The 18,177-nt window shown below is 38.3% G+C and overlaps 1 protein-coding gene across 3 annotated transcripts in view; it reads right to left on the bottom strand.

The window, feature by feature from the left end:
- The window catches only part of cdh19 (cadherin 19, type 2), a 103,726-nt gene extending 88,497 nt beyond the window's left edge, over nucleotides 1-15,229 (bottom strand). For 2 of the 3 annotated variants that reach the window (XM_077235577.1, XM_077235578.1), the window contains exon 1: nucleotides 15,037-15,160. The gene's annotated coding sequence lies outside the window, so the exon portion shown is untranslated. Of the gene's footprint in view, nucleotides 1-15,036 lie in introns of all 3 variants that reach the window. The other variant, XM_077235576.1, reaches the window with a different exon arrangement.
- Nucleotides 15,230-18,177: the final 2,948 nt, after the last annotated feature.

The raw sequence follows: 18,177 nt of genomic DNA, 5'->3' as shown, positions 1-18,177 counted from the left end.
GTGCCCCAGTGTCAATTAAGCCCTGTGCCAGTTCCAAAAATCCATCGCCGCACACAGTCTCAAATGATCTAATGTCTCGGCATACAAATTGCACAGCCAATTGTGTTATCGCCTCCTTGTCTTCCCCTCTTGGAGGTTTGTAGCCTCAAAGTACCTGTCAATTGTCGCACTGGCAACTCCTGCTGTGCTCCTGCAAGTCTCTACATGCTTCCTAAGAGAAGACGTGCCCAGCTTCCGGCTATCAAACGCCAAAACTTTATGGCATGTTTTGCAAGCCGCAAAGCCGCTTATGATGTTATTTTCCTGATCACGTATTACACCACACTCTCTCCACACATCCGATTTTGCCTTTAAAGACTTGTTGTCAACAATTTTATATACTCCACTCGCCAACTTTAATTTTACTTCATCCATAGCTAACTTACTCCTGCAACGCTCCAACTAGGCTACGAGAAGCATCAACGAAAGTCGCACTGTCGCAGTGGTGACGTGATGGGTCCAAAGGTCATATCGTTGTTGCGTATGTGTAATGGCAATTTAGACACAAATATTGCACATATTTTTCATCTGCTACCTGCCCGCAAGGAGTTCATTATTCGCCCGCATGCCCGCCCGTGAATTTTAGGAATGTCAAACAATCCACCCGTTTTAGCCACTTTTATGCAGGCACCCGCGGGTACCCGACCCGTTGCAGGACTCTGACGTGACTGACTGATAAGGAAACGGTTCTTTCAGATAGTTATTTTCAGTAAACCGGTTAAAAAAATTATTGAGCGTTTCTTTTATGTAAACGGGTATTGGCAGTAGTCGGATATGTCTAACATCTTAGTGTCATGGTATGATCACACTAAAACATTCAAATAAATTTGTGAACTCATATTGCAGATTACTTTTCATCTACTTCATCTAAGTTAATGTTGTTTGTCACAGTTTCCTTTTGTGATCCTGCATGTCGAATAAAGTGACATATACTGAGTAACTTAATCTTATTTGGAAGTTTTCTACATTAAAGTTTTACACCTGAAGTAAACGATGCAGAAATTGAAGAATAAACTATAAAAAGAATACAAATGTCTTATAAGCTCAATGATTTAGTTATAACTAACCCTAATTTATACAAACTTCATGCACAATTAATCTCTAAACAGAAAGGTTTTTGCATACTTATCCACAATAAGTATATTTCCAGAGAATCAAACCGACAGGCAGATGTCCTATATTATGCGCACGAGAGCTTAATGCATGTAAGTGAATCGTGCTCATAGTATCAGACATCTGCCTGTCGGTTTGATTCTTTTGTTCAGTAGCCGGTCTGGTGGATCCTAGTGTAGCCTTTAAAGCAGGGATGTCCAAACTCAGTCCTGGAGGGCCTCTGTCCTGCAGAGTTTAGCTCCAACCCCAATTAAACACACCTGGACCACCAGCTAATCAAGGTATTATAGGCTAGACTCTTCCAGGCAGGTGTTAAGTCTGGCTAGAGCTGAACTCTGCAGGACAGTGGCCCTCCAGGACTGAGTTTGGACACCCTTGCTTTATTCATTTTCAAAAAGTAAATTCATTTCTCCGCCTTGTGTCAAGGCACACACATTGGCTCGTTGATCTGTACATTTATAAATGTTTTATTCTGCTACTGCTGGTAACGTGACACATATGGGAATGGTAATCTTCGGCAAACTTAAACACTTAGTTGAACCTTCTCATTCGGTTCTTGTGTGCTACTTCGTCTGTTCGTCTTGCATCATCAAGCCAGAACTAACATTGGATTCAGTTTGATTTTGTGAATCGTTTCGACCGGTTCCTTCCTATGAACCAGCTTAAAAGAACGATTCATTCAAGAATTGGACATCACTAATCCATGCTCTCCCTCATTTCTGAGTTTGGCTAACTTTACAGTTTACATGTAGAAATATGTATATTTTTGTAAGTTTGAATATATGCTTGAATCTACAGTTTGGATGTACATTTAATTTTTACCTGTATCTGACTGACAGGTAAAATATTTACCTACACACAGCTTTTGAAACTTAATATGATTCCCTTATTTTTTGACTACATAAAAAAAGGTATTTTAAAATCGGACAAAAAGACAAACATACAAGACTGTTTCCTTTCTGTGAACTACAATTTAGTGAAGTATTTTGGCAGCTGGTTGGTGACATTGGTGACATTTTCTTTATTGGTTAATGTTGTTTTTCAACACAAATTCAGATTTTAAACAATATTATTTTATAAATAATATGAAATAATGTGAACGGATGGCTTCAACAACATATAAGAGGTATTGTATGACAGTTTTCACCCCTTCAATAGAGGTCTATAGGAATTTGGGCCTTTTCGGAAGCCCAATATTGGAATTCTGTAAGTCGGATCAATTAGACAAGATATATACTTATTGTTAGTAATAAATACACTTTGTTAGTGTGATTTTATTTTCAACCAAACCAATTGCAGTGAGATGTTATTTTATATTGCCTTTTTTATGTTTTAAATAAATTATTGTGACTAACATTTACAGTACCTGCCTGTTACCTGTGTTTTTCTGTTGTTGTTTTTTGTTTTGTTTTTAATTTTCAAGAAATGTGTTATGTTTAGGGGTGTCGGCCTGTAAACCGGACTGAAAAAAATAATTCAAAATTTTTCACTTAAATGGTATCAAAATTAATTTCAAATTCAAATTCAACAGTGTGAAATTAACAAAATGACAAATAAAAATTTGTTCATTTTGCTGAATGAGATTGAACAAGAGAGTCAGTAAAATGGCGTTCCCATCACTGTTACCCAGAATTTTAGGGACAACAAATAGTTCATTGTACATGAATGAAGATGAAACTATTTTGAACACAGTTCATTCGGTTTGACTCAGAGTTTTCCATCTTGTGAAAGTCTTTTAATTTAGTTATGATATAACAGAGCAGGAATGCATGTATGTTGCTATTTAAAATTCCTCATTATAGTTTATAATTCACTATAAACCAAACCTAAAATGAAATCTTATTTTGCAAAGCCATGAAACAATTATACCACAATATCAACAAAAATATATAAATAAGTGCCTAACCAGCCAATAATGTCTTGGGTCAAAATCCCAAGCTAGTATATTTTACTTTGACCCCGTTCACACCGCAAGTCTTAATGCTCAGTTCAGATTTTTTGCTCAGATCCGATTTTTTGTTTGGCTGTTCACATTACCTTTAAAAATGTGGCCTATATGAGATTCCAGCGTGAACTGTTTGCGGTTTCGAGCTGACCCGCAAAAGAACAATAACAATGACATCAGAGCCACACAGCACGCTGTTGCACTAAAGTTGGGGAGTTTATGGAAGAAGTAAGCATTTTCACTTTTATTTCAAAATGTTTGTGTAATGGCAGCCGTAACATTAATGGAGGAGAGGAGGAGAAGAATAAAGAGAAAGAGAGCAAAATGGCTATTTTGGCCTTTTGCCGGGTTATGGCTGCAGATTCACTACAGAGGTCTGTTACCCCTTTTCCACCAAGGCAGAGCTGGTGCTGGTTCGGAGCCAGAGCCTAGTTTCAAAACGGTTCTTTGTTTTTCGACCACCAAAGCACCAGCTCCGAACCAGTAAAAGTGGTTCTTAAGTAGCACCAAATCATTGCTGGTCTAGAAGTAGATACCGCTTACGTCAGCGGCTGGGGTTACTGTGACAAACAGAAACTTGTGACCGCCATTTTTTAAATAGCAGCTAATCGTGCTAATAGCAGCTCGATTGCAATCTCCGTTAATGCAAGTTAAGGCGAGCTGCACGAACGTGCTGGATTCGCTGTGTTTGGATACCAATATAGGTTTGCAAAGCCATGAGAATAAAAAGTAACGCAACGACCGCCATTGTTGATGGAAGGCTTGTTTGAGATGCATCGGAGCGGCATGGACTGATCGGATCTGTGGGAGTGTTGGGAGAGCATACGACTCCTTCTGCTTTTGGATCGCTCTCGCAGTTCGAGATTCACAGTGCCGAACCATCTCGAACAAGCCTGGTGTGTTTGTGTGTGCCGTGCTAGCGTTGCTGGGCAACATGAGATGTATACAGTGACGTAAGATCTGGCTCTGTGATGGCTTTCTAGCCTGTGGAAAGGCAAACCGGTTCTTTGAAAGCTCGTCAGTCGAACCAACTCCGAACCGGCACTAGCTCTAGCTCTGAACCAGCACCTGGTTCTTGTTGGTGGAAAAGGGGTATGTGTGGATGCGGAGACGAAGCGAGGAGTGCTGGGAATGTGATGTGAATAGCTTCACAGAGACACTGTTTTCGAAAACTTTCAGATGTCACTGTCTGTGCCTAGGGTTAACTCGCCGGCGCATAATTTGTGACAAATGTCGATGTAGATTGACGTAAAAGTCGCATCAAATCCGCCTTGGTTGTTCACACTGTGGCCACATTGAAAAAAATCAGACCTGGGCAAGATTTGAGTGTTCACACTAGTTCTGAAGAAGTCTGACCTGGGGCCTCATTTATAAAACTTTGCGTAGGTTTTGCGTCAGAAGTGGCGTACGGATGAAACATAGGACGTGCGTACGCACAGAAATATTCGGATTTATAAAACCGTGCGCACGCACATCCTACGCATTTTTTCCTTAATAAATCCCAATCAATTCTAAATGTAGCGCAGCTTTTGCGGCTTCATGTCACGCCCATAGTTGCCCATAAATAGTCCGTGAAACGCCCACAAGTTAATATTCATAGATTGTGAAATTATGGCAAACATAGAGAGGAAATAAAAAAAACGTAACTTCACTCAATGTGAAGTAGAAGTTATCGTTGGCGAGGTGGAAAAGAGGAGAAGAATGATGTTTGGAGGGCACAGTGTGGGTATTACTAATGCCAAAAAAGGCACTTGAGTGGCAAAAGGTTGCAGACGCTGTAAATGCTGTAGCCTCACAACCTCGGACTGTGGCCGAAATAAAAAAGAAATGGTCAGACATCAAAGTCGAGGCAAAAAAGGTCTAGCGCTCCATCGCCAGAGTGTGTCTGCCACGGGTGGGGGAAAGGGGACACCGGAGCTGACCCCTCTTGATGAGAGACTGTCGGCAATTATTGGGGAATCCCTATTAAGTGGAGTGGTGACTGAGGCGGAGGGGGACACTGATGCGCCAGATGCACCGGATGACACAGGTAAGTGAAATAAGTCAAATGAATGCAGTCAAGTCACATGTATGTAGGCTACACAATTACAATTTATTCATATAGAACAATCTTTATTTCAGTCGCTGGGTGTTCTAGCTGGGCCAGTGCCAGTGGTTCAGAGGCTGCAGCTGAGCAGCCGTCTGTGCCCAGCGTCTCCACGGCACGCGGCTCTCAACCCTCCAGCAGCGGGCGTGTCCTCACCGATGCAGTCCTTGAAATGCAGAGGGAAGTCATTAACTCAGTCAGAGAGGTGGCAAAGGAGTTGGGTGAAATCAAGACTATCCTAACTGAAATAAACAGCACAATGAGGGAATTCTTGAATAAATAATATATTTTTTCCACACCTTTTGTTGTTCTTTACAAGCGACGCATCACTTCCAAACGCTGGCGCACAGCAGCAGCATTTGGCTCAAATGCCTGGGGATGGGGGTCAGGGTCGGGGCCAACACAGCAATCGGTGTCAGGGGGTAGAGGCACGTTTTTAAGCTGTGCCACATTGTGTAGCACAGCACATGCCAGCACGATTTTGGACACCTTTTCAGGAGTGTACAATAACCTCCCTCCAGTGCAGTCGAGGCAGCGCCATCTGCCCTTAAACAGGCCGATGGTGCGCTCCACTATAGCGCGAGCTCGGCTGTGGCACATGTTGTAGTGCCTTTCCTCTGCATTATGTGGATTGAGGAAAGGTGTAAGCAGCCACTGTTTGAGGGGATATCCACTGTCCCCTGCAAGGATAGTGAAAGGGTTAAGACTTTGAAGTACAGTAAAATGTCTAGCAATCAAACGTAGCCTACCTAGAAGCCAGCCATCACGCACAGCACCAGCCTCGAGTCTGCGCCCAACACTGCTGTGTCTTAAAATGAATGAGTCATGGGTTGACCCAGGCCACCGAGCTACTACGTTAGTGAGCAACATGTCTGCATCACAAATAATTTGGACATTGATCGAATGGAAATGCTTTCGATTAATGAAAGCATTTTCATTCACATTCGGTGCCCTTATGGCAACATGAGTGCAGTCAATAGCACCGATAACGTTTGGGAAACCGTACATAGCTGCAAATTGAGCTTTCTTGTTTGCCTGTTCACCCGCCGTGTATGGAAACTTTATGCACTCATGGGACAAAGCTATTATGCCTTTTAAAACGTCTGCCATTATCCGGCTAAGGGTCGGCTGAGATATGCCTGACCTGTCAGCCAATTCCCTCTGAAAAGTGCCAGTCGCCAGGAATCCTAGTGTTGTTAGGACTTGAAGTGGGACTGGCACGGCATGGTTCCTCCGAGTGCTCCTCTGTAACGCGGGGGCCAAAAGACCGCAGAGGTCCAACAGGACAGCTCGAGGAAGTCGGAACCGGCTCATAAGCCACTCGTCCTCATTTGCCAGCAAATCTTCTTGCTGTCTGAAGATGCGTTCACTCCGAATCCTTCCATTTGCCACATCTTCTAAGAGCGCAAGATCAGCCATTGTGCGTCATTACGCATTGTGATGGGGCATTTTATTTCCATCCATTTAATTGCATCTGACAAGCTACAGATGTTGGTTATAATCTACTTGGAAATGGGAATTAGTTCAGCGCAAATGTAATTTCTTGCAGCTTTCTGAATGGTTGAGACATAGGCTACGTCATACGTTATTTTATCAAAAATAAAACAAACTAAAGGCATATGCAATGAATACCATGATTCCGTAGCTGATGAAGACATTTTTAGTATGAAAACAACTTTCCCCAGAGGACAAATAATACAACTATTTATCTATCTATCTATAAATCTATCTAGGCTATATATCTCCCTAATTATATATCTATCTGACTGACTATCTAATTGCATCTATATCTGCTCCGCCAGACGGACACATTGGCGAGAATATCAGTTTTGTACATTATTTCGTTCTGTTTACCATCTTATTTATGAGGATGAATTGTATAACATGCCAATATTATTGCAGAACATATTTGACTTTTCTTTTTGGAAATATTAATTTGCATTTCTGTTTCAGATCGATCAAACGGGGGCTCGTGTAGGCTGTTGATTGTAAGACTTGCTTTGTGAAGTCTTCGTGTTATTTATGAGAGGCAGTATTGCCATTTATTTTACACAACGGTCTACAGTTTCACACACTTTCACGTGTTTCTTCCATCTGCCGACGGTGTCGCCATTTCTCATTTCACCCGTTTTTGTGCGTACGCCTGGGTCAGAGCTTGCGTGAAGGACCGCACATTTTCCCGTCAAGTTTGCTTTTTATAAATACCAATTATTGCGTAAAGAGCGGCGTACGCCTTCTTTTGTGCGTGCGCAACGTTTATAAATGAGGCCCCTGGTCACTTGACCCCAAAAAAATCTGATTTAGGCCACTTTTGCCTGCAGTCTGAATGGGGTCTTAGATTCTACGAGTCAGAACGTGGTTGAGGCAAAGATTTTAAAAAACGGAGAGCTGGATCTAGACACAGTAGTATTTCAAACGAAATCAAACGTTCCAAACTCAGGTGTGAGACGTGACACTACAGCAATAGACTACACTACAGTGTCACCAGCTGGAGTGCCCTTGAGAGCCAGACTACTGTCATTCCCTCACAAACTACATTTCCCATAACTCACTGCCCGGACTCATCAACACTGATTGCATCCACCTGTGTCTCATTACCTTGTCAGTCTCAGCCTATTTAAACCATGTACACTCATTCATTCCCTTCAAAGTCTTGTTTAGCGTCTCTACTGCATTTCTGAGCGTGTTTGTATCCTGTTTCTCCCATGTCCTGGTTCTCTTGATTCTCTGCCCGTCCTCTCAGATTTCTCTCTTTGCCTCAGCCCTGATCTGTTATTGTTTGGATTGTTTGTGTATGACCCTTGCCTGTTATCTGGATTACGTCTTTGGATTACCCTGTTCAATAAATTCTGCATTTGGATCCTCAACCTTTGTGTCTCAGAGCAGTACGTGCAGGATGTATAACTTTAAGCAATTGGAGTTATACAAAATTATAGTTATTATTGGAGTTATACAAAAAGACAACAACATTTATTTTTGTTGTCTTTTAAGTGGCATTGTTGGTTGATCTTAATCATGAACCTAATCAACCTAATGTAGCAGAGAATTTAAAATGTAATGTTTCCAGGTATTTCTGCTCGGATCTGGTTTCATAAAATGAGCTTCTTCTGCCATTTCAAGTAAAAAAAGAAAGAAAAAAGACACGTATATATACAGTAGGTGGACAACCAGAATGCCTATTACCACCGCGGCAAAAATAAACCAGTCGCATTTCCAAGTCGTTTGCAAAATGACCACCAGGTGATGCAAAGGGACATTTAGCGAAAGCAAAACGTAATTATGTAAAAGTAGCCTACATTTTAAATAGAATATAGCAAACTTTTAGAGCAGAACATTTTATGAATCAAAAGTTAAAATAGGCCTATCTCGCAGTCAGTGAAAATAAATTGGGTGCAATCAATGACGCTAAACTGAGGAAAGAGAAGATTGAAGAGCGCTTATCTCACGTGCACGCACACTGACTGCTGAAGAACTGAACTTCTGGGCATTTCTCAGTGAGAAAACTTGTGTTTGAGTGGTAGAAGTTAGGTCTCAATCATTTTGATGACACTGTTTCAAATCCCGAATAAACATGGTATTTATAAAATTACCATGCATTTCCATTTTACACTAAGGAACAAATCTCATCCAACAGATTGACTGAATTTACGTCTTCAAAAGCAGTTCTGTTAAAAAAATAGAAAATAAAACTTAATGGGGTTCCATGCAGAAAGAAGTTTTAAAAACGTAACCTAAGCTAAGCAAGGTGCGATTTGCCAGTGGCGGATTTCCCCCCTCCACAGTAATCAGTAGCTGCGTTTACATGGACACTTAAAATCGGATTGACGGCTCAATCGGACTAAAAAACCTTCATGTAAACACCTTAATCGATCCGATTGAGCTCGATCCGATTGAAATTTCGATCGGATTGAAAGGGGTGGTTTACTCCTTTTGTAATCCGATCGAGAGAACATGTAAACACTTGATCGGATTGAAAACCGAAACTTAAAGGACTGCGCATGTGCAATGACGTTGAAATAGCGCAATGACGTATGACGCGTGGAACAAGCTGTTCTTCCTGTTGAATAAAGTGAATATAAATGAGTGTTCCGTCATTAAAAAATTCTCATTTCACTCAGCGTCTGTGAAGTGGAGCAGGACAAATTCCCACCAGTGCTTGTTTCAGATTATCATCCATGGACGACAGGTTTTGGGCGCGTGGTTTTACTGCGTGATCAATAGCAGCACGGCAAAACGGTTCATGCTCATCATCTCCAAATCATGACCAGAGACGGATAAATATTAAGTCTGCTGTTTAAAAAAAATAAAGAACCAATAAAGGAGAATAGTTATGCACGAACAGCGGCATATTCGTGCAGTGTGCGCATGTCAAAAAATCAATTCCGATTTGAATCTTGTGACATATAAACGCGCACATCAACCCGATTACTTTATTTATAGTTCATGTAAACACCGTGTTCGGATTCATCAATCGTATTGATTTCATTCCGATTGTGTCCATGTAAACGTAGCTACTGATATAATTAGCCTAAATAGACCATATCAAATATATCTATTTTTTAAATATGCAACACGCACGTTTAAACAACAAACAATAAAATCTGAACCAGCGCTTCTGCTCCTGTATTGAGAGATAACATGCAGCGCGTTTCAGTTACGATCCTGGTTCCAGTGGCATTAATACATTGATTCACGGCTTTTTGAAATGTCACAAAGTGTTTTGAGGTGGTTTTGAACAAAATATTGAAGTTTATAATTAGGTATTTTGACACACCACGCCGAGTGCGTATTCTAAAATACGGTTTTATTCTGGCTTTGTATTAGAGTTCGACAAACGCGGCGGCGCGTTCACTTGAATTTATTTTTCTCATAACAGCTAAAATAAAATCATCTTTTAAAACTGTAAAAGGTCTACTTTTTTCATGTAAAGTAGGCCTACACTCACAATAGGCTAACGACAAAACGTTTTGCTCATGTGAGCGAACACACACTGGAGAAACAAACGTTTGGGCATTTCTCAGTGAGTTAAGACATGGTCGAGTGGTAGAACTTAAGGTTCAAACATTAAGATGACACGGGTTCAAAGCCCGATCAAACATGGACTACTGTAGTTCAATTTTATATTTAGGCTATTAATGCAGAGAGATTTGTCTAGTTCTAAAACTCTGTTACACCATTTAGTTTTTTGCTTATATTTATAAAATAAAATTGCCATGCATTTCCATATTATACTAAGGAACAAATAGTATCCAACGATCGAACGACTTTCCATCTGTATAATAATACCAATCGTAATTTCAAATGCAGTTCTGTAAAAAAAATAATATATATATATGAATATATATATATATAGCCTTTGATTCCCTATAGCCTATAGAGTTTTTAAGGTTTTAAGTAAAGTGTGATTTGCCAGGGGAGACGGGGATTTCCTTCTGGTCTAAACATCCCTGCTTCTGCTGAATTATTTTAATCCCCACACCCTTCCCTTCACAGTAATCAATGCTATAGGTTACTTCACCAATAGACCATAAATATATAAAATAAAGATAGCCTATGCAACAGGCACGTTTAAACGACAAACAATAAAACCAAAACCAGCGTTTCAGTTGTTCATTAGTTCCAGTGGCCTTAATGCACGGCTTTTCAAAATGTCACAAAGCGTTTTGAGATTACTTTGAATGAAATATTGAAGTTTATAATTAGGTGTTTTGGCACACCACGCCAAGTGGCCATATGCATTTTTCTAAAATCGGGTTTTATTCTGGCATGTTGAGTTAGTGTTCGACAAACACGGTGGTGCGTTCATTTGGATTTATTTTTCTCATAACAGCTAAAATAACTTAATAGGTTACTCCATGATTTGTTGGTCATACAGATAAGAGTAGAGTAGCCTACATAGTTTAAAAGTCTAAATATTTAGGCTAATAAATGTTATCTGATTATGTAATCCATATGAAAACGAGAGGTACCAGTTTAGCCATCATTTAAGCACTTCCCAATGAGAAAATCTTGCTCTAATCTAATTCTCTTAATATAGGCTAAATTGCCCTGAATTAAAATGTAAAACCAGATCAGATAATTTATTTGTCAAAATGTTGCGATTTTGTTTCATTTAAGTTCATAATTATTCTATAAATGTTATTTGGTTTAGCAGCAGTACCACGAAGCACTGAGGTTCGATATTTATTTGAATAATAATAATAATAATAATAATAAAACTTAATTCACAAATTGCATGCACCTAGAGTGAAGGATCCAACGATCCCTAGAATTTAATAGTGAGTTGAACATTTTGTTCATGACAACAAATGAGAATTCATGAGAACATGCGTTTGAAGATTATATTTAGTTTTGCTTGGAAAAAGCAGTGTGTGCAGTTAATGTTCCTCTTTCATATGGTGTCGGATAGCCAGCCTGATGAGCAAAGGCAAAATTATTTTAAGGATAATCTTCTCGATGTTCCAAATGTAGGCCCTATATCTTTTTAAATTATAAAAATTGTAGTTTATTTATTGTAGCATATTTAAAGTAAATATATTTACATATGTAGCAAAATTTTAATTCAAGTGTTCAATCCAGTTGTTTCAACTGTTTTTGTAGAGTTTTAGAGTGTTTGAGCAGTGTGTATGATTGTCAACAATCTGGTGTTATCTAAACATGAACTGTTGATGAAACGGGTTCATGCAACGAATGTGAGTGATCAGCAGAGACAGAGCTCTTTAATTTGCGATCAACCTCGTTTTATTGTAAGGTGAATTCAACAAGGCATGCAGTGTCTTTGAAGCAACAAAGGCTAAATAATTGGTTACTGTATTTTGTTCGCGATTTGGAGTTCTCCTTTAACTATTCTTTGGTCGGTGATAGTGCTGGTTTTATTATGACACCCACAAACGATATAAAGGTTAGTAAAATACCCTCAACACTTGCTAATAGCAAAGCAAAGGACATCTATGGTCTTGATACCGCTTTCTTAAAAACTCATATAAAATCCTTGACCACACCTTTAACTAAATTAATAAATAAATCAATTAATGAAAGCAGTCTTTTTTGATTTAAGCAAGGCTTTTGATATGGTTAATCATGAGATACTATTATGCAAACTGGCACAATACAATCTTGAAATAAACACACAAAACTGGTTCAAATCTTATCTGAGTGGACGACAACAGTGCGTGCGGATGAACAATACATTCTGCCCATTGAAAAGATTTACCATGGGGGTCCCGCAAGGGTCAATTTTAGGGCCGCTGCTTTTTAGTATATATATATATTAATGACCCTCGCTTAGTTTGTAATGATATTGATATAATAATGTATGCAGATGACACTGTGCTGTACACTCATGGGAAGAATGCTACAGAGGTTGCTTTAAAATTAACGAATGTAATGCATAAGGTTGTTGAGTGGTTACATAACTCATGTCTTTCTTTGAACACTGAAAAGACGGTAACCATGTTTTTTAAAAATAGATGCAAACTTAGGGAATGTCCTGAGGTCTTTGTAAATGGGCATACAATTAAAAATGTGGACGAATTCAGATATTTGGGCTTAACCCTGGACCCAACTCTAACCTTTAAAAAACATGTTAAAAAATTTATAAATGCACTGAAATTTAATCTTATAAATTTCAGGCATATAAGAAACTCTCTTACCATTGAGGCATCAAATACCTACTTAAGTGCAATGATTGTCCCGCACTTTTTGTATTGCATGACAAGTTGGGCTCAAGCAGGAAAGACAAGCTTAAGACCACATGAATCATTATATAAAACAGCCCTTAAGATCCCTGATAAAAAGACTCCTCAATATCCCCACTGCAAAATAATGACTAAGTATAATATTTTAAATTTTGGAAATTTGATAATGCATTCGAATGTTTGTTTACTTTTTAAAATCATTCATAATGCTGTCGCTCCTCCTCTAAAAAGATGTATTGTGCTCAACAAAAGGCAAATCAGCCTTTTCTTTTGTGGCTATAACTCAGTGGAATACTCTCCCCACACACCTTATTACATGTACAAATCCTCAAACCTTCTCGAGTTTGACAAAAGCATGGTTATTGTCACAACAAAACTGTACACATTTATGAAATGTGTGTGTGTGTGCGTGTGTGTGTGTGTGTGTTTTGTACTGGGAGAGGTAGGGATCTTGATTGTTTAGTTTTGTCGGTGTGGGGTGGGGTGGGGTTGGTTTTAGGAAAGGGGAAAAATTGAGCATATGATAGTTTTAATTGTAAATTAATTTCATGGTTGTAAAATTTTATAATTTGATGTTTTGTTTTCTACTTTGCCAAGGGACTACGGGTGGAAAATAGCACTTGTGCTACAACCTGGCACAATGCATCTCTCTTTGTTTTTAAACAAGGTTAATGTTAACTTATGCACTGTCCCTATTTAAATAAAATGAATCTGAATATTAGTGACAGTTTATCCACACTTATTCACTTATTCTGGTCTAACTTAAATATCACTCAATAAGTGCCATAATTAATAAGGATATAACTTTCACTTTAGAACAGGATCAAATTGTATTTTTTACACTATTATACCAATTTATAACTAGAAACAGCACTAATTAAACATAGTTATTAGCTTCATATTGTTCAGTTAACTTAATAGATGGTGAATCACTGAAATATAACTACGTACATTACTACACAAAAATCCTACATGGTTTTCTAAATTGTAAATAAGGGCTAAGAGACGTTTACAGTTTATTCAGTTAATTATTAATTACTAGCTTATTTTTGCTTATCGCATGAATTTGGATCCTTCAAATGTTTAAAAAAATTGTAAAGAATTACTAATATCCCCTTACTATATTTTAAGTTAATCATTTATTACTAGTGCATTTATGCTTAACTAATATACATAATTCTGGACCCTTAAAATAAAGTGTTACCAGCTTTTATTTACACCACACAACTCAAACACATTTAGGATGTTTAACCTCTCAGAGTTAAACACATTCTGCTGCCTTATACTGAACTAAAGCATTATTTAGACTTCATGCACATCCATGCATGGGATAAGTAAAACTAATTAGAAATTCTTTGATATAGGGTAAGGTTAGGGTTAGCTAACCTCTCAAACACCAACTTCATGTATGTGAAAGGGTGTGTTTAACAGAGTCTCATTTTGTGTTAAGTATTGTGTATTTATTACAGCACACAACTATTGTGGTAAAGCTTTTTTGAAAAAACTGCGAAAACACGACTGAAGATTGTCAAACTTTGTCCCATGCTACAGTCAAATCTTTAGCACACTTTAATTGGTCATTAGGGGAATCATGTTGTGATGTGTTGTTTACCGTCATGCATGATGGGTAATGACATGCTGGGTTCAAGTGTAACTATGGAAAAACTAAACATCACATAAAAAAGACATTTTACGTATGTGAAAAGTTTGTTAAAAAAGTAAAAGTTAAAATATTGTGTATATGTATGCTAATTAACAAATGGAATCATTGTTTTTTTTAAAGTTTAGATTAACATTAAATATTTCGAAAATGTTTATTTACTTAACTATCACGGACAAGCTAACAATATATATATATATATATATATATATATATATATATATATATATATATATATATATATATATATATATATATATATATATATATAAATATATGTATATATATATATGTATATATATATATATATTTAAAATCTGTTATTGAGATTAGTGACATATGGACAGTCCAAATGTTTGTCAGTATGTAATGGGGATGTTTTGCTGCCAAGTAATAGACATATGCAAAATAGTATTTTACATTTTGGATACTCTTTTTAAAGTCATTGCAAATGTTCATGGAAAATTATCAGATTTAGTAAGTTAAAACAGCTCACCTGTGTCTCTGAACAATATTAGCAATTCCCTCAAAATCACCATCAAGCTTTCCTCAGTTGTTCATTAACACAATTTGAATGTGTTAACTGGTCACAGACGGCAGTGCTAATGCTCGCATCTCTCAAAATGGTTCGTCCCTTCAATGACCACCTCCTATTTCTCCCCCATTTGTCTTTTTTCCTCATACATTCTGGAAGAGAGCAAACAGTGCTCGTATTGTCCGAGCACAGTGACACACACACATCATTCTTCTTCAAGCAAACAGCCTTGACCAATGGCTACAAATCTCAAAACTCTAACAATACAGCATTTATTAGCTTTATCTCGCTGCAGGCCTGTACTACATTCAACTGAGTGTCAACTGTTCCCTAGACTGATAGGAAGAATGTTTCTGACATTTAAAGGGCCCATGAGCCCCTTCTTCCTTATTGATACACAGGCATTATGACGCTACCTTCAAAAACATGAACGGTTTGTGAAATGAAGCAGAGTGCTGGCAAACACAACAGTCCACAAAATGGCTAAAATGGGCTTGGTAAAAAGTGATGTTTGTTCTTTACAATGTCATGTTAAGTAGAGATATGACATGGGGCCCCAAAACGGGGTATGCAGTATATGAAGTGCATAGGGGCACCAAACGAGAGGGGATTTGAAAATCTCCTTTAAAACTTCAGAAGTTATTTGTTAACAATTATGAAAGGAAACATTTTATATAACTTTTATTTAGCATTTTAACAGAGTTAAAAATGTATGTTTTGTATAAATATCAACCACTCACTTTTTAACATTAAGTCTTTGAATAAAATGGATAGCGGAAGCGTTCTGTGTCGCAGAACAGAAAAAGGAAAAGGGGAAATGATAATGTAACATCTGCTCCCTCTAACCAGCAGAGGGAGCCCTGACCTGAATACTGGCGGCACTCCATTTCTTCTACAGTTACTTCCTGTTTGTTAGATATAAAGAGCCATGGGCTGCGTCCAAAACCGCATACTCACTGAGTAGGTACTTCATTAACGAGCGCTAAAAGAGTAGGTACTTTATAGCCTGATCTCGTTAAGTATGAATGAGAGCCGTACAACATCTGCCATGTTGATGTTATCATGTGACCTACCACGTTATCACAAGCGCAACAACTTAAAGATATGAGCGACAGGTTTAACTCATCTATCTGTAAATATCTTGATATTGACGAAACTTGCCCATGTAGTGGTCTTGTTGAAGGAGCAGCTAGCCATTTATTTTGTGATTGTAGTATAACCAATATTGATTTAAATTGTAAATTTAAGATTAAATTAAAATTAAATTAAAATGCATTTAATGTATTTTTAACCCACTAATGTGACCCACAGTTTTATCCTTAAAGATAATATTTTTTATTATCTCTTGAATATGTTATTAAAATTCTTCATTTTATATGCAAAAAATGTTCGCCCACTAGAAAAAGTAGCTTAAATCTCCTGTGATGAAGAGTCAGAGGCGTTCGGATCCATGTGCAATTACTTTAATGATGAACTCAAACAGACAGAAACAGAGAAAGCACAGAGCTGAGAAATATACAGGGGCAGTCCAAACTCGGAGAGGTTACCAGGCAAGGGTCGTAGGCAGGCAGCAAACGTTCATAGAGTAGACGGGGAAACAGGCTAGGATCGAGGAGCCAGGAATGCACAGAGATTTGGAAGAATGCTCAGAGTTGCCCGCCGTAGCAGAAACAAGACTTTGCAGGGAACAAAGTGGAGCGAGGTCCAGATAAAGGAGACTGAGTGGGAACAGGTGGCGCTGATGATGGAGATGTGACAAGGATGGAAGGAGATGATTAATGACGGGAGTGATGGGAAGTGAAGTCCTAGAATTCAGGAGAGAGAGAGATCTGGTGAGGCCAGGAGAGGGCGTTGTGGAGCGCATTGTGACATCTCCATTGTTTTCCTCTTTTTCTTGTTGAAGTAAACCCTCGCTTAATCCCTAAGGCTAATAAATAGCAAACAAAAAATACTTTTTCTTTATGTATTATGATGAATTATTCAAAGATATTTAACCTTGTCACTGTGCTTTCCCTCCTGTGTATTCTTATATTATGATATACACAAACCCATGATATTTGTTTTCTGGGTTTTTTTTTGTCATTATGATTGTTCATTGTTGAAAGATACAATCATGGTATCTTTCTCTGATCTTCATGTAACTATAAATTCTGCGATAACAAAATGATATGAGCGACAGGTGTACTAACATCAGTAACTCGACAGCCCTACGTAGAATGGTTTTCCTCATCATTTGTAATGTCTGTATGAAGAAGACGGCAGCTGTGTGAAGATCTCGCCTTTGGAGAAAACTGTGGTTTTTATTCTGGGAAAATGTAAGCATCACTTCTTAAAAATTAAGATTACCCCAAAGTGAATTACATTGCTAGCCCACCCCAACACTTATGCACAATAATAATGATAAATGCTGACCAATACTTAATATCACTTTTTTTTCCTTTTTTTCTGGAAATTATATATTTTAGTAAAACAAGCTAAATGTCATGGGTCACCATCTATTTCTGCACTACAGTCCCCAGAATCCTCTTTTGCGCACCTGCAATCACTTTCCCCTAAATTATCACCTGCACCTGGTTACAATCAATTACCTCATCACCCAGCTCTATAAAACTCTCACGGATACCTCAGTCATGGTCAAGCCTCCAACAGGAACTGACCTTATCCCGTTGTATCCTGAACCATTGCTTCCCCTGAGTTTTCCCTGATGTAACGTATACCCTTTTTGAGAATCACTAACCTTTGTGATTTTGTGTTGCTGTCTTCAGATCTGATCTTTTGACGTCTGTGATCCAGTGTTCTCCTGAGTTTCATATTCACATCGAAGCCGTTTGACTCCGATCATATCTGATTGTAAGAAGATAAGGATTCACGGACTGAGACTGTGTTGTTTCAACTTTCCTCAAGTTATCTGGCTTACCTGCTGTTTCCCCCGCACCGAGAGATCTTCACAGAAGCTGTATCTGAATTCACAGTATTCACCTTGCACGTTTGTCACCTATAAATAAAGTTGTGAAGATTCACTTACCTCGATCTCCGTGTCTGAATCCTGACACTAAATGTAATTTGTTTTGTCGTATAACACAGCTATGCATAACTACACTA

This window comes from Siphateles boraxobius, unplaced genomic scaffold (assembly GCF_051911475.1).
Source record: "Siphateles boraxobius isolate OS27281-9 unplaced genomic scaffold, OSU_SipBor_1 199, whole genome shotgun sequence".
In the NCBI taxonomy this organism is placed as follows: Eukaryota; Metazoa; Chordata; class Actinopteri; order Cypriniformes; family Leuciscidae; genus Siphateles; species Siphateles boraxobius.
The sequence above is the reverse complement of the archived record's forward strand: the minus strand, read 5'-3'. Positions and strand labels throughout refer to the sequence as shown.